The sequence below is a fragment of the Zingiber officinale genome, chromosome 1B, assembly GCF_018446385.1.
Source record: "Zingiber officinale cultivar Zhangliang chromosome 1B, Zo_v1.1, whole genome shotgun sequence".
NCBI classification, from domain to species: Eukaryota; Viridiplantae; Streptophyta; class Magnoliopsida; order Zingiberales; family Zingiberaceae; genus Zingiber; species Zingiber officinale.
In genome coordinates this window covers 5,395,344-5,413,078 of record NC_055986.1, presented here as the reverse complement: position 1 = coordinate 5,413,078, position 17,735 = coordinate 5,395,344, and positions in this window count along the sequence as shown.

The following is a 17,735-nucleotide window of genomic DNA, read 5'->3' as shown; positions in this document are numbered from 1 at the left end:
GTCAGTACTGGAAGCCAATTTTGGAAATTAATATTTAATGAAATTAATAACCTAGGTGATTTGGATCGAACGTGTTAAGTTCCGCAGGCGATCCGAGTCTAAACCTAAAAGAATAAATAAATTAAACTTTGGATCAAACGTGTTAAGTTCCGCAGGCGATCCAAGTTTAATTTAAAAGAACACATGGTAGTTAGGAAAAGGTTCAGACCTTTGTACAAAATTTTTGTACAGTGGAACCATTAGGTTTTCCGAGTAGTAACCAACAATTGGTATCAGAGCTAGGGTTTTGCCTCTGTGTATTTGATATTAGTTTAATTATGCACATGTCATACATAATTTAGGCAGGATAATAGTAGGATGTGCTAACTTTGTGGATGCAGGATCCAACTATTATGGCTTATAGATATTGTGTGTGTGATTGGACCCTTGGACATGTCAAGGGCATTTTATTGTGTGTGCATGATTGTATTATAAAATACAGCAGGAGCTGTATTTAGTTTTATTAGGATTTTATTTTTTGATCTAGTTACATGTACATTCCTTTTATGGAATATAGGATCGATGGATGTAAATTTTATTTTATGTTCGATCTAGTTTACATGTACATTCCTTCGAGGAATATAGGATCGAAAAATGTAAAATTCTATTTATGTCGCGGATCGAATCTTGCAAGGCGTGGAACCTTTTAAGGACCAGAGGCGCAGCGGAACAAGAAGCAAGATGGATGCGACAACTAGACCCGGTGGCGGTGGCCAAAGATGGCAGCAGCTAGGGTTGGCGACACACGGAGGACAGCAATAAATAAAAAGCCATAATAGTTGAAAATTAGTTTTTCTATTTATTGCTTTTTATGTTGTATTGTGTGTGCTTGTTAGTATGCATGCTAAGTAGGCTAGCATAGTCAAAATTCCTCACTTTAAATAACTAAGTGGGAGAGAGATTTATTTTAAATAAATTCCACGGTCTCCATTACTGGTTTATAAGTGATGCAACAAGCTTGCGCGTTGGCTCTGAGTGCCTTCCTCCATATCGGATGAGCTTGTTTGCGGATCACTAGCTTAAACTTCCATTTTGGATGACTATAGGAAGTTAATTAAGAGTGTGTGATCTTCCCCATCGGAAGGGGCACAATCTTATTAATGGACTTAGTGTCAAGTAATGGTAAACACTTAGGCACGTCTAATAGTATCCTCCCCATCGGAGTCACTACTATTATTTGTGTGACCGAAGAAAACCAACTATTAATTTGTCAAATAAATAGGTTGACAAGAGAATAAAATTAAAAACTCCTCTTACAAATGTTTGATTTTGTATACATCCACACTATCGTGGCATACAAAATTCACGGTGTTTGAGGTAATTTTATTTGTCATAAAGATTTATTGACAAGATAATTAATGGGTAAACCCCTCCTCTTACAAATGTTTAATTTTGTATACGTCCACACTATCGTGGCATGTAAAATTCACGGTGTTTGAGGTGTTGGTGAATTTAAATAATATTGTTTAAGGAATCAATGTTATTTTAAATTCAAAAATTTTGATCAAAGATAGATCAACTATTAATTTTATTTATCATAAAGAAAAGTTGATGAGATAATAAAATTAATGGATAAAATCTCCTCTTGGATTTTGTATACGTCCACACTATCGTGGCATACAAAATTCATAGGGATTTTTAAAAGAATTCATCTTGACCAAATATTTTTATGATTCTTAGGATTTAAAATGTTTGTCAATCCCCTAGTTGTTATACTATAGAAAAGACTTAGTAGTCCCAATTATAATGATTGGAAATAGGACTTGGACATTAAGGTAGACTGTCTTCTTAGAACTAAGAACAATTTAGGTGTATTTAATTCATTAGTTGAAACATGTTTAGTGGTGTTATCTACCAGAACCTGGAGTGTAGATACAGATGCCATTAATCATGTCTGCAATTTATTGCAGGGTTCTAGGAAACCAGACAACTAAATGAAAATAAAAACACCGTCCATATGGGCACTACTGCAAAAGTAGCAGCTGTTGCAGTGGGAGAGGTTTATTCTCTAATAGGAATAAAATATGGATTATTAGAAATTGTCTTTACGTACTAAGTTTAGAAAGAACCTGATTTCAGTTTCTAAACTATTATAGAATAGATATTGTGTCTAATTTGATAACAAAGCTGTTATCAAGAAAAATAGAGAAGTTATCTATTCTGGTATGTTGGTTGACAATTTATAATCCAATAACTCCCACGATGCAATAAATGGAAATTATAACACATCTTCTAACTTTAAGAGAAAGCAACCTTCGGAAATGAACTAATTATATCTTTGGCATCTAAGGCTAGGTTATATTAACTTGAGTAGGATTCATTGGTAGCTGATGAACTTTTGGGTTCATTGGTAGTGGAAATCTTTCCAACCTGCGAGTCTTACTTGGAAGGAATAATAACCAAGAAGCTTTTAAGTCTAAGGGGTATGGAGCGAAAGATATGTTGGAATTGTTTCATTCTGATTTGTGTGATCCTATGACTATCCAGACAAGAGGTAGTATTGAATATTTCATCTATTTTATAGACAACTATTCAAGATACAAATACATTTACTTAATGTGCCGCAAGACTAAGTGCTTTGATTAGTTCAAAGAGTACAAGGCTGATACGGAGAAACGTCAAAGTAAAAGTATCAAGATACTACGGTGAGATCGTAGTGGCAAGTACCTCTTGGGAGAATTTAGGAGTCACTTATCAGAAGTAGGGATTCAATCCCAACTAATCCCAACAGAATGGTGTAGAAAAAGGAAGGTATATGACTCTTATGGAAATAAGTAGATTGATGATGAGTTATTACCAAATTCATTTTAAGGATATACTCTGGAAACAGAAGTGAATATAGTACCTTCCAAAGTCAGAACTCTCTACTCATATAGAATTGCTGAATAAGCGTAAGCCTATTTTGAAGCATATTTAGATTCGGGTAGTCCAGCACATATGATGAAGAGAGATAATGATAAGTTGGACAGGAATTCACTTGTTTGTGGGTTATCCTAGAGAAATGAAAGTAGGATTATAGTCTTAAAAATCAGAAGATCATTGTTAGCATCAATGATCGATTTTTAGAAAAGGACTATGTAATAAATCACGTGCCCATAAGTAAATTTGTTCTTAAGGAAATAATAAAGGACATGTCTAAACTAGTACCAACTGTACAAGATGAAATATCACAAGAAATTGCAACACATATCACAAATGATACACAATTGCAGAAAGTGTCTCGTCATAGTGGGAGTGTTGTTATGCAACCTAAAAAGATTCATGTTTTGGGAGAGTTTTTGGACTCGATCCCTGGAGGATATGAACCTGATCTCCGGACATATGATGAAGCACTCCAAGATAAAGATGCAGCATCTTGGCAAAGAGTAATGAATAACAGAATTAGAATATATGTATTCTAATAAAATCTGGAAGCTTGTAGAACCACCAAATGGTGTAAAAGCCTTTGGGTATAAAAAGATCTATAATAGGAAAAGAGGGATAGACAGGAAGGTAGAAACTTTCAAAGCAAGGCTTGATGAAAAAGGAAACTTTTTCATTGGTAGCCATGCTTAAATCTATCTGGATTCTTTTATCTATTTGGAAAGTGGATGTCAAGACAACATTCCTTAATGGAAGTCTTGAAGAAAGCATCCATATAAAGCAACCAGAAGGGTTCATTGCAAAGGGCTAAGAGCATCTTGTGTGCAAGCTCAATCAGTCTATGGACTGAGACAAAGCTTCAAAGGTCTTGGAACATCCGGTTTATCAAAGTTATCCAGACCTATGGATTTATTTAGTAACCGGATAAGTCTTGTGTATACAAAAGGTGTGATGGAAACGTGGTGGTATTTCTTGTACTATACGTAGATTACATTTTTGATAGTTGGAAACAATATCAAGGTGTTATCGGAAGTAAGGGTATGGTTGTCCAAGCAATTCGTTATAAAGGACTTAGGAAAATAAGCACATATTCTTGGGAATAAGGTTCGCAAAAAAAGAATGTTGTGCTTATCTCAAGCTTTATATAACAAGCTCGTTTTAGCATGCAAAACTCCAAGAAAGGTTTTCTACCTTTTAAGCCTGGAGTGTCTTTATCTAAAGAGATGTCTCCGATGACATCAAAGGAGATTGAGGACATGTAGGCAGTTCTTTATGCTTCGAAAGTTAGACAGCCTAATGTATGCTATACACGAGATCAGAAATCTGTTTTGCCAAGGGCATAGTTAACAGATATCAAAGTAACCCTAGACAAGGACATTGGACTGCAGTAAAGCATATATTAAAGTACATTAGAGGCACTAGAGATAATATGCTAGCTTACAAGGCAGTTAATTTGGTCTCTGTGGGTTGCACGAATTTTAACTTCCAATCAGATAGGGACAATAATAAGTCAATCTCGGGGTTTTGTGTTTACTTTAGGAGGAAAAATCATAACTATGGAAGAGTGATAAGCATAGGTGTTTTTCTGGACTCTACCATAGAAGCTGAGTATATGGCAAGCCTCTGAGGTAGCCATAAAAGCTAAATGACTCAATAACCTCAAGATGGATTTAGATATGATTTCTGGTTTGTCCAAAGATTATTACAATTCATTGTAATAATAGTGGTGCAGTAGCAAACTCGAAGAAACCATAAGTCTATAAGGCAAGTAAACGCAATAGAGTGCAAGTACCACCCAATACGAGAAATCGTATAAACGAGAAGAAGTTGTTGCTGCCTAGATTGCATCAAGTGATAACCTAGAAGATTCTTTCACTAAAGCCCTTAAGGTAAGAGCTTTTGATGGGCATGTTGAAGGTTTGGGAATCAGATGTATGGCAGCAGATATAGCAGCTTAGTCTTTTAGTATAAGTGGGAGATTGTTAGGATGTATACTAAAAGTCTAGCTTTTGGTATAAACATTTATCTAGAAATAAGAATCACATTGGTCAAATGTCTATATTTATGATAAATGTAGTTGTTCAATTAATTTATATTGTAGATAACATGGTGTGTGGTGTCACACACACAGGATCATGTTATCAGTACCTTATAAATTATAAACAGTAGCTCACGACCAAGATGAAAAGGAACAGACCATTAGAAGGTCGTAGTGTAATTAGGTATTAGTTTATCTTAACTATATAATTACACTAGTACACTTAGAGTGTATTGAGTAGGACCATTAGAGGTCGTTTCTTTTATACTGACTTTATAAAGGAACAAAAACCTCAGTTATTATGGAAGTGTGTGCTCTTAATCCTAATATAATAACAAGCACATATATTTGATATTTATTTCTTTAATTTATCAATGGGTGAGATTTAGTTTGATAAATCAATAAGCCCGATAAGTTGGGAAATGATATCACTTATAGTGTGTGTTGTTGATTATAGAAGGAAACTGTGTCATAGTAATCTAGGTTGAGAATGTCCTCAAGAGGAGCTCATAAGGATTGTCATGTTAAACCCTGCAGGTGGACTTAGTCCGACATGACGATAAGGTTGAGTGGTACTACTCTTGGAGCTAGATATTAATTAAGTGAGTTGTCAGTAACTTACTTAATTAGTGGACATTTGTTATCTTAAACACAGGGAGACTAACACACTCATAATAAGAAGGAGCCCAAAATTTAATTTGGGATTGGTGCGGTAGTTCAATAATAGTTCTCTAGTGGAATGAATTATTATTGATAAAATTAAGTTGTGTATTCGGGGCGAACACGGGATGCTTAATTTTATCGGGAGACCAAAACCAATTCCTCCTCTCGGTCCCTATCGTAGCCTCTTAATTATAGAGTACTATACCCACCTATACCCACCTTTTTACCCATCCCATAGGGGCCGGCCAAGCTAGCTTGGAGACCAAGCTAGGGCCGGCCAAAGTTTGGTTCATGGGTGCTTCAAGGTGGCCGGCCCTAGCTTGGGTTCAAGCTTGGTGTGGCCGGCCCAAATTAAAATAAAAGGTTTTTTATTTTTAAAACTTTTCTTATGTGGATAACATGATTTAAAAGAGAGTTTAAAAATTTAAATCTTTCCTTTTATAAGATTCTACAAAAGAATAAGAGAAGAGCTAAATCTCTTTCCTTATTTGTAGATTAAAAGGTTGATTTTAATTTTGGTAAAAACTTTCCTTTTTAATCATGTTCATGATTTAAAAGAAAGTTTAAAAATTAAAAATTCTCTTTTATTAGTTTCTACAAAAGATTAAGAAAAGATTTGATATCTTTCCTTATTTGTAGATTGAAAAGAGATTTTATTTTTAGAGATAACTTTCCTTTTTGGAAAATTATCCACATGTTTAAAAGAAAGATTTTAATTTATAAAATTTCCTTTTTATTAACCAATCATGAAGGGATAAAAATTATTGAAAATTTTATAAATTTCCGGAAGCAAATAAGGAAGTTTTAATTTGTGTTTAAAATTTTATTTGCTTGGAGATTTGTATATGGCTGACCATTGTAAATTGAGAAGAGAAAAATTATTTTTAATTAAATAAATATTTCCTTTTCATGGCAAAAGAATTAAGGAAGTTTTTATTTAAATTTCCTTATTTGCCAAGACCAAGGATTATAAAAGAGGGGGTAGAGGTGTCTTCATGTGTGAACGACTCTATTATTTTCTCCTCTCTTTTTCTCCTTGGGTGTGGCCGGCCCCTTCTCTTTCTTTCTTCTCCATCTTGTGGCCGAACCTCTTCATGCTCTTGGAGTTTTAATTGGTGGCCGGATTCTAGCTTGGAGAAGAAGGAGAGAAAGCTTGCATCCCTTGGAGCTTGGTTGGTGGAAAAAGTTCTTCATCCTTTGGAAGTTTTTGCTTGGCCGAAACTTGAAGGAAAAAGAAGAAGGTGCTAGGTGGTTCTCGTCTCGGAAGATCATTGCCCACACAATGTCCGAGGTTAGAAGAGGAATACGGTAGAAGATCAAGAGGGTTTTCTAAAAGGTATAACTAGTATTTTTCCTTTCCGCATCATACTAGTTATTTTTGAAAATAATACCAAATACAAGAGGCATGCGATTCTAGTATTTCGAATTTGTTTTCGATGTTGTGTTCTTTTGTTTTTTTTCTTTTCCTTGTGATTTGATTGTTCTTTTCGGTTGACCTAAAGTTATTTAAGGAAATTAAATATTAACTTTCCTTAAAAGGCTTTGTCTAGTCGGTGGTGGTTGTTCCCATATCCAAGAAGGTCATGTGCCTTGCCATGTCAATACTAGAAGCCAATTTTGGAAATTAATATTTAATGAAATTAATAACCTAGGTGATTTGGATCGAACGTGTTAAGTTCCGCAGGAGATCCGAGTCTAAACCTAAAAGAACAAATAGATTAAACTTTGGATCAAACGTGTTAAGTTCCGCAGGCGATCCAAGTTTAATTTAAAAGAACACATGGTAGCTAGGAAAAGGTTCAGACCATTGTACAAAATTTTTGTACAGTGGAACCATTAGGTTTTCCGAGTAGCAACCAACATGATCTTCCAATGGTTTGTTCCTTTCCATTTTGGTCGTGAGCTACTATTTATAATTTATAAGGTACTGATAACATTATCTTCTGTATGTGACACCACATACTATGTTATCTACAATATAAATTAACTACAAACAAATGTAGATAATTTGATCAAATGTGATTCTTTATTCAAAATAAATGTTTACAAAAGCTTAGGCTTTCAGTATATACTCTAACACATTATGTACTGTATTATATACATTTAAATTTCTTAAATATTTAAATCATGTATTTTATTTTTCAAATTAATAAATTATATACTAATTTTTTAAAATACTTCTCTCTTGTTTTTGAGCTTCCCTTAGCTTTAAGTTTAAATTTGGTGTCAGTTGTGGAGAAACGATAGAGAGGAATTATCAGTGAGTTGGCTTGGGAGTCGGACTGTAAAATGTATTCGAACTCAGAACGCTTGCCAGCACAAGTAGATGAAGGAAGAAAATTATCAGTGAGCGGACCAAGGGTCTCGTCCCCTGCATAGCGGCAAGTGTCCGGGTGCCACCGCAGGGCCACCCGCTTGTAGGCGGCCCGGATCTCACTGGTCTCGGAGGTGTGGGACACGGAGAGAATGTAGGTGCAGCGGAGGCCGACAAGAGGGGGGTGAATTGCCTGCAAATAAAAATTATACCCTCCTCAAACTTTTAACTCAAAAATAGCAACACTAAAATAAAACAATTAAGAAAAAAGAAATAGAGAAGACCCGAAATTAACTTGGTTACAACCAAGACGGTTGTTAATCCAAGGCGATGAAAAGCGCAGTAAGAAAACTCCTTCTCTGAAGGCGGAGAAGCCTTTTACACACTTAGAAAGCTCAACAGTTGCTAGGAAATCTAATACTGAGTTGAATGAATAATTCCTAGCTCCAGGGGCCTTTATATAGCTCCTGGAAAGTCTATCCCAAGGGTCCAAGGCGCCTTCAACAAGGTTCAAGGTGCCTCTAGCTCGGTCAGCGGATAAAATTTTATCCGCAGCGCAAACGGTCAAAACTGACCTGTTGAAGGCGCCTTCATCAAGCTTTAAAGCGCGTTCATGTTGAGGGCGCCTTCATGCTTCATGAAGGCGCCTTCAAGCTGGTTTTCTAGCTTGTGCTTCTTTCCCAGCTCCATTGCGTTTGGGTGATTCAGCCAATCGAAATAGGGCTCACCCGAACCCAATTTCCGGCCTTCTCCTCGAGCAGGCTTTCGTCCGACTTCTCGTCCCTCTAACGCCGTGCACGTTCTTCTCGTCCACCGGAGTACTCTTCCACAGCTCTGTAACGCCCGAAAATTCTCAAAATAATTATTAGAAATATCCTAGTATTTTTCTGGAATTTTAGGATATTTTTATGGAATTTTTAGAATAGCGGAAGTAGCAAAAATAAATAGAAAACGAAAATAACCTACACGGGAATTGAACCCGAGACCTATTGGGTCCTACGACTTATGGTGAATCTTAGTAACCAGGTGAACCCAGCAGGGCCGTGCTGAAAGGAAAGGGAAACAATTGTATTTATGTTTAAGTTGGGCCGAATTACCCACTTAATATAAATATGGGAAAATAATTAAGTGAGGGTTATTTTTGGTTTCCACCGAGAACTTCCTCTCCTCACCCTAGTTTCCGCCGAACCCTTTCCCCCTCCTCTTCCTCTCTCGGCGCACTAAGCCCTAAAGACTCTAGGATCACCTTCCGGCGACGACTCTGACACGAGGACGCTTCTCTCCGCGAGAGGAACGTTTAGACGCAAGAGAATCGTCGAGAAGATCGTCTCCATCGGAAAACTAGCGACTAGATTCGTAAGAAAACTAGCGCAAGAGGTAAGAAACCCCTCACCTGCAGTATAAGTAGCTTCCGTATGAATTTTATGCTTCAGTTTAGTAGTATGTAGATTTTCGGCACAAAGGATGCGAATTAGCGCATACCAAGTGTTCGATTAAATAGCACAGTTAAAATGCAACTTAGGCATTTTATTAGATTAGACAAATGCAATAGAAGCGTTTGCACAGCTTATTTAGTCTTGCTACAGCTCTTATAGGACTATATGTCCAATGGGTGGGCTCCCATAGTCGCCTCTAGGTTCAGATAACCTAGCTCTAGGTTCAGATAACCTAGAATGAGCAAGACAAGTAATAATTAGCTATATTCAGTATTTTACTTTCTCAGTGGCACTGTACTGGATTAGATATCCATTGGGTTGGGCTCCCATAGTCGTCCCTAGGTTCAGCTAACCTAGTAACCCTACTAAATTCGGGACTTGCAAACACGGGCCTAGTTAGGGATGCGCGCACAGCAAAGTACAGTTGTCGGGCCCAAACAGCAGCATGATTATGTATTTTCACTTACTATGTAATTAGTTTTCAGAACCTCATAAAATAGCTATGTGAAAGTAGTATAATTCTAGCAATAGTTTAGCATCAGCTTAGTTCAGTCCATGCTCTGTTTAGTTTTCTTATGGAGGCATGTATAGTCTTATGGTCAGTTTTGATTTCCATATCTTATGAACCTGTATGCCATGTTTTAGTATTCATGTGTGATGATTTCAGTATGCCATGTTTCTCAAGTTCAGCTGTAACGACCACCCTTCTTACTACTACTACTCTCTAAGGATGACCGTTACTTAACTACTAACTCTACTTAACCGGTATGATTAAAAATCACATGTAAACCCTACCGAAAAATTTCGGTAGAGTCTCCCTTGTACCGGTAACCTTAAACTGACATACATAATATAATATACACAGCCACAGGCGGCTGGAACACATATCAAACACACAAAAGGAATAGCATCACCACGTAGTTTAATGAAATCAAATCATGCAAGTAATGAATAGCGGAAACAACATAAACATACAATTAATAACAGCGGAAGACTAAATGACTCATCTAATACATTCTTAATAAATGACAATCTTAATAAATTCTTAAACTAAGTCCCAAGGCTTCCATAGTCCTGGCATCACACACCATCCGCGCCACCTTGTCGCCTTCCTTTCTATATCTTTTCCTTTCCTGTATCTGCAGTAAGAGGAAGTGTAGTCTATAAGCAAAATTTGCTTAGTAAGCGCTATCTAACTCACAAAAACACGAATGTGCATGTATACGAAAAGAACTAAAAACTATATGCTCTAAAAAGAAATAAAGCATAAACATAACTGCTCATGTCAAACTAATAGCAAAGAAAAGCTAAGAAATCTATTCATGTAATTCTACTCGCTAATCATGCTACTCATCTAATAGGTAAACATGAAACTACTCATCCACTAGATAAACATGGTAGAATAAAGAACTAAACTTACTGAATTCTAAACACCTTCTGAATCTTATTCCACTTGTTTAAAGACTTATTCTTTAATACTTTATACTTATGTAAAACTCGTTTTATTTGTTCAAAAACTTATACTTATAATACTTCAAAATAATAATCAACTTCTTCTTGGGTCCGACAACTGTGCTTTTACTTTTGTAACGACCCGACCCATTCGGCGGCCCATTTGGCGACCCTATGGTCGTCGACCGTCGACCGTCGGCCGAGCCGTTACTACTAGGTTATCTAAACCTAGGGACGACTATGGGAGCCCAGCCCAAGGACAGAGAGTCCGACACAGTGTCACTGATAAAAGTAAAATACTTGTTATCTTTTAATACTTCTATATAATGCCTCGGCATTTTCTTTAGCACCTTGTGTGCCAAAATCCCTAAAGTCTTGACTTTGGGATCTACTTAAGGCCTTGGCCTTTTCTTTCTTTTCTTTATCTTTCTTATACTTGTTAATACTTCTAAAAGAATACTTCTTTAAAAGAAACTGAAATGTTTAAGCAAATTCTAACTTTAAAATGCTTAAACCAAAAATCTGCCTACTATGTTAATAAAATTCTGCATATTAAGTTAACATAAATCTGCATACTATACTTATAATAATCTGCACATGTTCAACTAAGGGTAAATGAATTCTGCTTACTAATACTTAATAAAAATCTGCACACTAAAATGCTGCATATTAAGCTCTAAAGAAACTGGAAACTGATTGTTTTAGAAGAAAGACTACTCATGCACATCTAACAACATAAGTAACTAGAAATCTGCTCATGTTATTCCAATAGCAAAGGAACTAGAAATCTAAATCTGCACATGTTCATGTTATTTACTAAATCTAAATAGCAAAGGAATTTTATTCATTTCCTATAACCAATTTTCATGCATAAAGTCAATGAGCTACCGAAGAAGAATTCATCTTTTGCATAGTAAAACTAGAGAATAGCTCACAGGTATTAGAACCAGCATAGAAAACTTGAACTACAGCAACTACAATAATTAGTATGAACCTAACAAATCTGATTCCATGCAACTGAAAGAATATCCCACTTCAGAACTACTAATCAAGAAAAACCAAAACCCAAAACACGGCAGACTCAATGAACCCCATGGTCAAAAATTCACAAAAACTTAGCCGTGCTAGAACCCAAAACAGGATTCAATTTCAACCACTCTGCATCAAAACCTGAACTGCCCAAAAGCAACAGGAGCAATCTATCTTTCTTAAGCTTGCTATTAACATCAAATTCTGAAATCTAGAGATTCCATTAACACAAATTCACATCTTAAACTTTTATAAATAACCAAGATTCTCTACAACCTAAAATCCAAAAGCCATGTATGAAATTCCTCCTGAAACTGTGGCACGGCAGAAAACACAAGCAACTTCACAGCATACTAGATAAGGAAGAAAACCAGATATGAAACCTTAACTCACGGCAGCGACAAAATCTTAAACATGTTACAACATACATGCAAAGAAGGAAAACCAAGCCCGAAACTTCAATTCACAGCATACCCAAAAACAGAGGAAACACCAAATTAAATTCGAAAACAAGAAGAGGAACACGGAATAAACCTCGGAGCTATCCTACTGCAGGTGAGTAAGCGACTTACCTCTTGTTCTAGGACTTACAGCCAAAGAAGGTGGCTTCTAATACTTCTAGGGCTTGCGGAGGACTCAAGCTCTCGGCAACTCCTTCACCGCCACTTGTTCTCCTCGATAAGGTGATCACGATGGTGAAGAAATCTTCGGAGAACGCCCTCGTCGGCCGCCGGAACGCCCCTTGCTTGCTGCTGCGATTTCGCCCGATGAGAAGTGCCGACGCGAGCGTGAGAGAGGAGGGGAAATTTTGGTTTCAGCTAAAACCTAAGTTCTCCTTTTAATACTCTCATATTTCTGTTAACTAGTACTACTTAAATATATTTCAATATAGATTTAGTTAAGAAAAGTTCGGCTGGTCTTTTGGTGGGCTGCGTTCTGCTTAAGGCCCGGCGCATTGGTTCAAATCCTGGCTGCAACCTATTTTCTTTCTATTATTTCTTGCTATTAACTTCTATTACTTAAATAAAATTCTTCCTTTACTTAATCAAGTAACAATTGCTAGCCTAGTTGGTTAGCCGGCTTTTAACCGAATCAAAGGTTTAGGCTTCGATTCTTCCGCCGCGCACTTTTTATTCCAATTTATTTTAAACGTTCCAACTATAGCTTAAATATATTTCACTTCCATATATAATTAACAAAATGTTTGCAGACCAGTTGGTTGGCTGAGTCCGTTAAAATCTGATTCGGGTCCGAGCTCTTGGGGTCAAAACCCAGCTTTAACACTTTTATATATATATATTTTTTAAACTTCTTTCTCTTGGTAGAAATACCAAACAAACTCCAAAAATTACATAAAAATACTCTAAAAATTTCTAAAAATCTCTAGAATTTTTCTATAGCATTTCTATATTTTAATAAGGTCTTTTGGGACTCCAAATCATGAAATTTGGGGTGTTACATCAGCATATGATTTTAATAGCATTCTTTCAAAAGCATATTGCATCGAATGCATGTTTTAGTGAGGTAGATGGTTTCTTACTAAGCTCTCAAGCTTACAGATACTATTTTCCTTATACTGCAGATAAAGGTAAAGGAAAAATGGACTAGCGGAGGCTGGAGGACAATGCGATGAAGATGTGTGTGGATGATACTTGGAATGAAGATCTCAGGGACCTAGCAATTTGCTTTAACATTGGAACTTTAGTTTATTCTTGTTACGCTCTCTAGAATGTTTAAATGCTATGAATTTGTGAACTATGTCACGTTAGAATGTTGGTTATTTATCATTAGGATGTTTCTCAGTCATTATTGGAGTTGTTGTATGTGATTTGGCACGAGATAGTGCTGAAATCAGACCTTAGGCACGAAATCAGAAACCCCAATCGATCAGCTGATCGATTGGGGGCCTTCCAATCGATTGGTTGATCGACTGAGCAACTTGTTTCGCGAACAGTAGGCCTCTAGATCGATCAGTCGATCGATCCAGCAAATTCTGTCGCGAACAGAAGGCTCTGGGATCGATCCCTGGATCGATTGGCCAGTCTGGATCGATCAGCCGATCGATCCAGAATATTGCCCCGAGCACAGTAGCGTGCTGGATCGATCACTGGATCTATCCAACCTGAGTCCCGCATACCGTAGCCTTCTGAATCGATCACCGGATCGATTCGACCGTTCCAATCGATCTGTGGATCGATTGGGAGGGCTGAAATCAGCTGGGAAACCTCTAGTTCAGCTCCTTGACCATGAGGGATATAAATTACATTAGGAACAGCTTAGATTACACCCCCTAGCACGTATAAAAGAAAGAAATGACAATAGTTCAGCAAAATTTTGATTAGTACAACTTCCGCACTTAGATTTAATGATGGTCATGGAATAGTTAGCACAGCATAATGTGACGGTCCGGCCTTACAGCTTAGTTAGTAGAAGGTGGATCGTTACAAGCTCTCTCATCCTACGGACGCACCGAGCCCGTCGGCTCCCTTCCCGTGCCGTCCTTCTCGCTAGCTGCGTTTTCCGCTCGACTTCCTGTGCTCCTGAGCTCCTGCACACTCAGACATAGGGATCAAACACAAAGCATAACCTAACCAACTTGGTTGATCACATCAAAACATCCACGGGGTCCAATAATCTTCCCCTTTTTGATGTGCATCAACCCAAGTTCAAGTTAGAGTATAAAAACAAATAGTAATTTAAAGAAATTATTAACTAACAGTTTAAGCATAAAAATTGCAATAAAAATTTGCAATACTAAAAGAATTTTGAAAATCTTAAATATTCCTAACTCCCCCTAAACTTGTACCTATTTCTCCCCCTTTGATCACAGTAAAAACGGGGTAAACTGAATTTTTTGAAGATTTCAAGTAAACTAAATTTTTCAGAAAAATTTCTAAGTTAAAAATGAATTTTTAGAATTTTCAGAAAGAATTTCTAAGTAAAAATTCTAGGTAAAAATGATTTTTTTTAAAAAAATTCTAAGTAACCTGAATTTTTAAATTTTTTTTTCATAAAAAATAAAAAAAAATGAATTTCTTTTTTAGAGTTTTCAAGAAAAAGTTTGAAAAACTTTTTAAAGCATTATTTAATTTTTAACTTTTAATACTTTTATCAGAAAGTGGATTAAACATTTTATTTCGATATTTCAGCTTCCAGGTCGTGGCGAGACACTAGGCCTTCTTGGTTATTGGAGCAACAACCACTTTCTTAGACAAAGTTTTATAAAGAAATTCATTGTTTAATTTACTCGCTGTAAGCTCTAACTTCGATAATTCTAATTTATCAAAGACTTTGGAATCCAGTATAGATTCCTTCCTACTGGGTTAATTAAAAATCTAGGGGGTACATAAGTTTTAGGAATTTTTCTAAGTTGACATTGATGCTTTCTAATATACCAGTTTAATTTACCAAAAAATTTTAATTTAGATTTTTGAAAAACATTTGAACATGCAGCATATTTCAATTTTTCAATTTCATTTTTCAATTTTGCATTCTCTAATTTCAAATATTCATTTTCTTTTTCTAATTGATCTAACTCTTTACAAAGAGACTTGATAAATAGAAATGATTGAGTAGGGGTTAGATTACGCACCTTACTTACCTGACTTGGTGATGCTCCCCTTCATTGCAGCTTTCTTCTTCTGATGTTCCTCCCCCTTCATCTATGTTCATCTCGGAGCTTGAGTCATCTTCGGGAAGATGATTAGCCATCATCGCTAACCCGGAGAAGTCTTCGACGTCTGATTCGGAAGAAGACGAATCTGACCAAGTGGTCTTCTGGTTCTTGTGCTTGGATGCTTCTGATTTCTTGTACTTTGTTTTTTCTTTCTCCTTCCCCTTTTTCTTCAAGTCTGGACAGTCATCTTTGATGTGCCCTTCTTCGTTGCAGTTGTAGCAATGAACCGTCCTTTTTCTTTGCTGATGCCTCTTTGTCTGCGATCTAAATTTATTATATTTAAAAAATTTATTGAAGCGTCTTACCAGTAGTGCCGCTTCGGATTCGTCGATCGAGGCTTCAGAGTCATAACCGTTTATTCTTGCCTTTAAGGCAATATTCTGACTAGTCTTCTCTACTCCATTGGGCTCTGCAACTCGAGATTCGTGAAGTTCAAAAATAGAAAACAATTGTTCTAGAGTACTTATCTTGAAGTCCTTAGAGATGTAGTACACATCTACTAAGGAGGCCCACTCTGGAGTTCTGGGGAAGGCGTTGAGCGCGTACCGGATCGAGTCCCGGTTCTTTACTTCTTCTCCAAGGTTGCTTAATTGTGTGATCAGTTTTTAAATCCTCGCTTGGAGTTGCGTTACCTTCTCGCCTTGGTTCATCCGGAGGTTCGTCAACTATGTCCGGAGGATGTTGCGCCTTGCTAGTTTCGCTTCGGAAGTACCTTCGTGAAGCTCCAGGAATTTTTCCCAGAGATCTTTCGCGGAGTCGTAGCTTCCGATCCGATTTACCTCCTGAGGTGGCAGAACGCTGAGCAGGTGGGACTAAGCCTTTCCGTTGGCGACAAAATCGGTTTGCTCCTTCTTGCTCCACGTGTTTTCTTCTTTATCTTTCGCACTGCATATTCATATTTCATTATTAAAAGTATATCAAATTCAGTTTTAAAAAATACCTCCATTTTTCGCTTCCATGTAGCGAAATCCCTCCATTAATCGTTGTGCTTCAGTCGGCGGTTAGTCCTTCTGAGGTGGTCTGACTCTGATACCAATTGTAGGTTTGAAAAGAATTTAGATATCTCCATAATTACATGATATTGTCCACTTTGAGCCTAAACCCTCATGATTTTGCTCTTGGGCTCTACCCATAAGACCTTATGCCAATGGAGATATCTTTTTTCTTATAAATTCATCATCTTTTTCATGTGTTTTTAATGTGAGACTATATTTATAATCTTATCACCCTAATAGAGAAGGTCATACATGGTAGTCGGTGCTGCCGGAGCTGCTACCGCCATGGCAGAGGCGGAGACCCTGATTCGAGGAGCTTTGCTGACGTTGGGAACAAGAGTGAAGGTGGACTTGCCCACCGAAGAAACAGAGGAGAGAGCGAAAATCGCCACAGGTCACACTCACCCACGGTTCGCTAGTAAAGAGATGGCTTCTAGACGGCAAATTGATTTGAAAATGATAACCATTGATCATTACGTAATGCTTATTATTTATACGTAATGGCTTGTAGAATGGTCGATGAGACAACTTGATCAGTTCAACCTCATGAACCTTTTTCACCAAACCAAACGTATTCTTCATTCAGTTTTCTAAAAAGTCCAAAGTGGAAGTCACAAAGTCATCAATTAAATCATTTATTGTTTGTTAACGGAACCTTCTGTTGACAAGATTGGGAAACTTTCATTCTAGAACATTGGTATGGTTTTAAAATTGTAGGGCCGTTTTAATAATTTTACATGCTTTTGATCATTAAAAAATATTGACACCTTTTTTACTTTTTACCCATTTAATTTGGTCGTTTTAAAATGCTTTAATCGTTTATTAAGTTTTTCAAAATTCCCTCTAAAGTTTAATTAATGTTAAAATGTTTTTAATATTTTTATTTTGTTGTCAAAACGTCTCTTCGTTCTCAATAAATAAATGATATGATACATAATAATGGGATCCGATAAAATCAAATAGTCAGAAATTAAGGAGATATGACAGTCAGAAGTCAAGGGGACGTGATAGTCAGAAGTTAAGGGGACGTGACGGTCGGCGGTTAGGAAAAGGAGAAGTAGGACTATGGGATTATGTCAGCAATAAGGTTCCCGGTTGAGTTCTCGTAGACCAGGACTCCAGATCAAACACCTTGGTCTAAAACATGGGAGGTAGTTGGAGTAATATCTGACCTAGATCCGCCTGGTTGGGTTTTCGCGGCTCGATTATATCCAGACCTGATTCTCTCCGT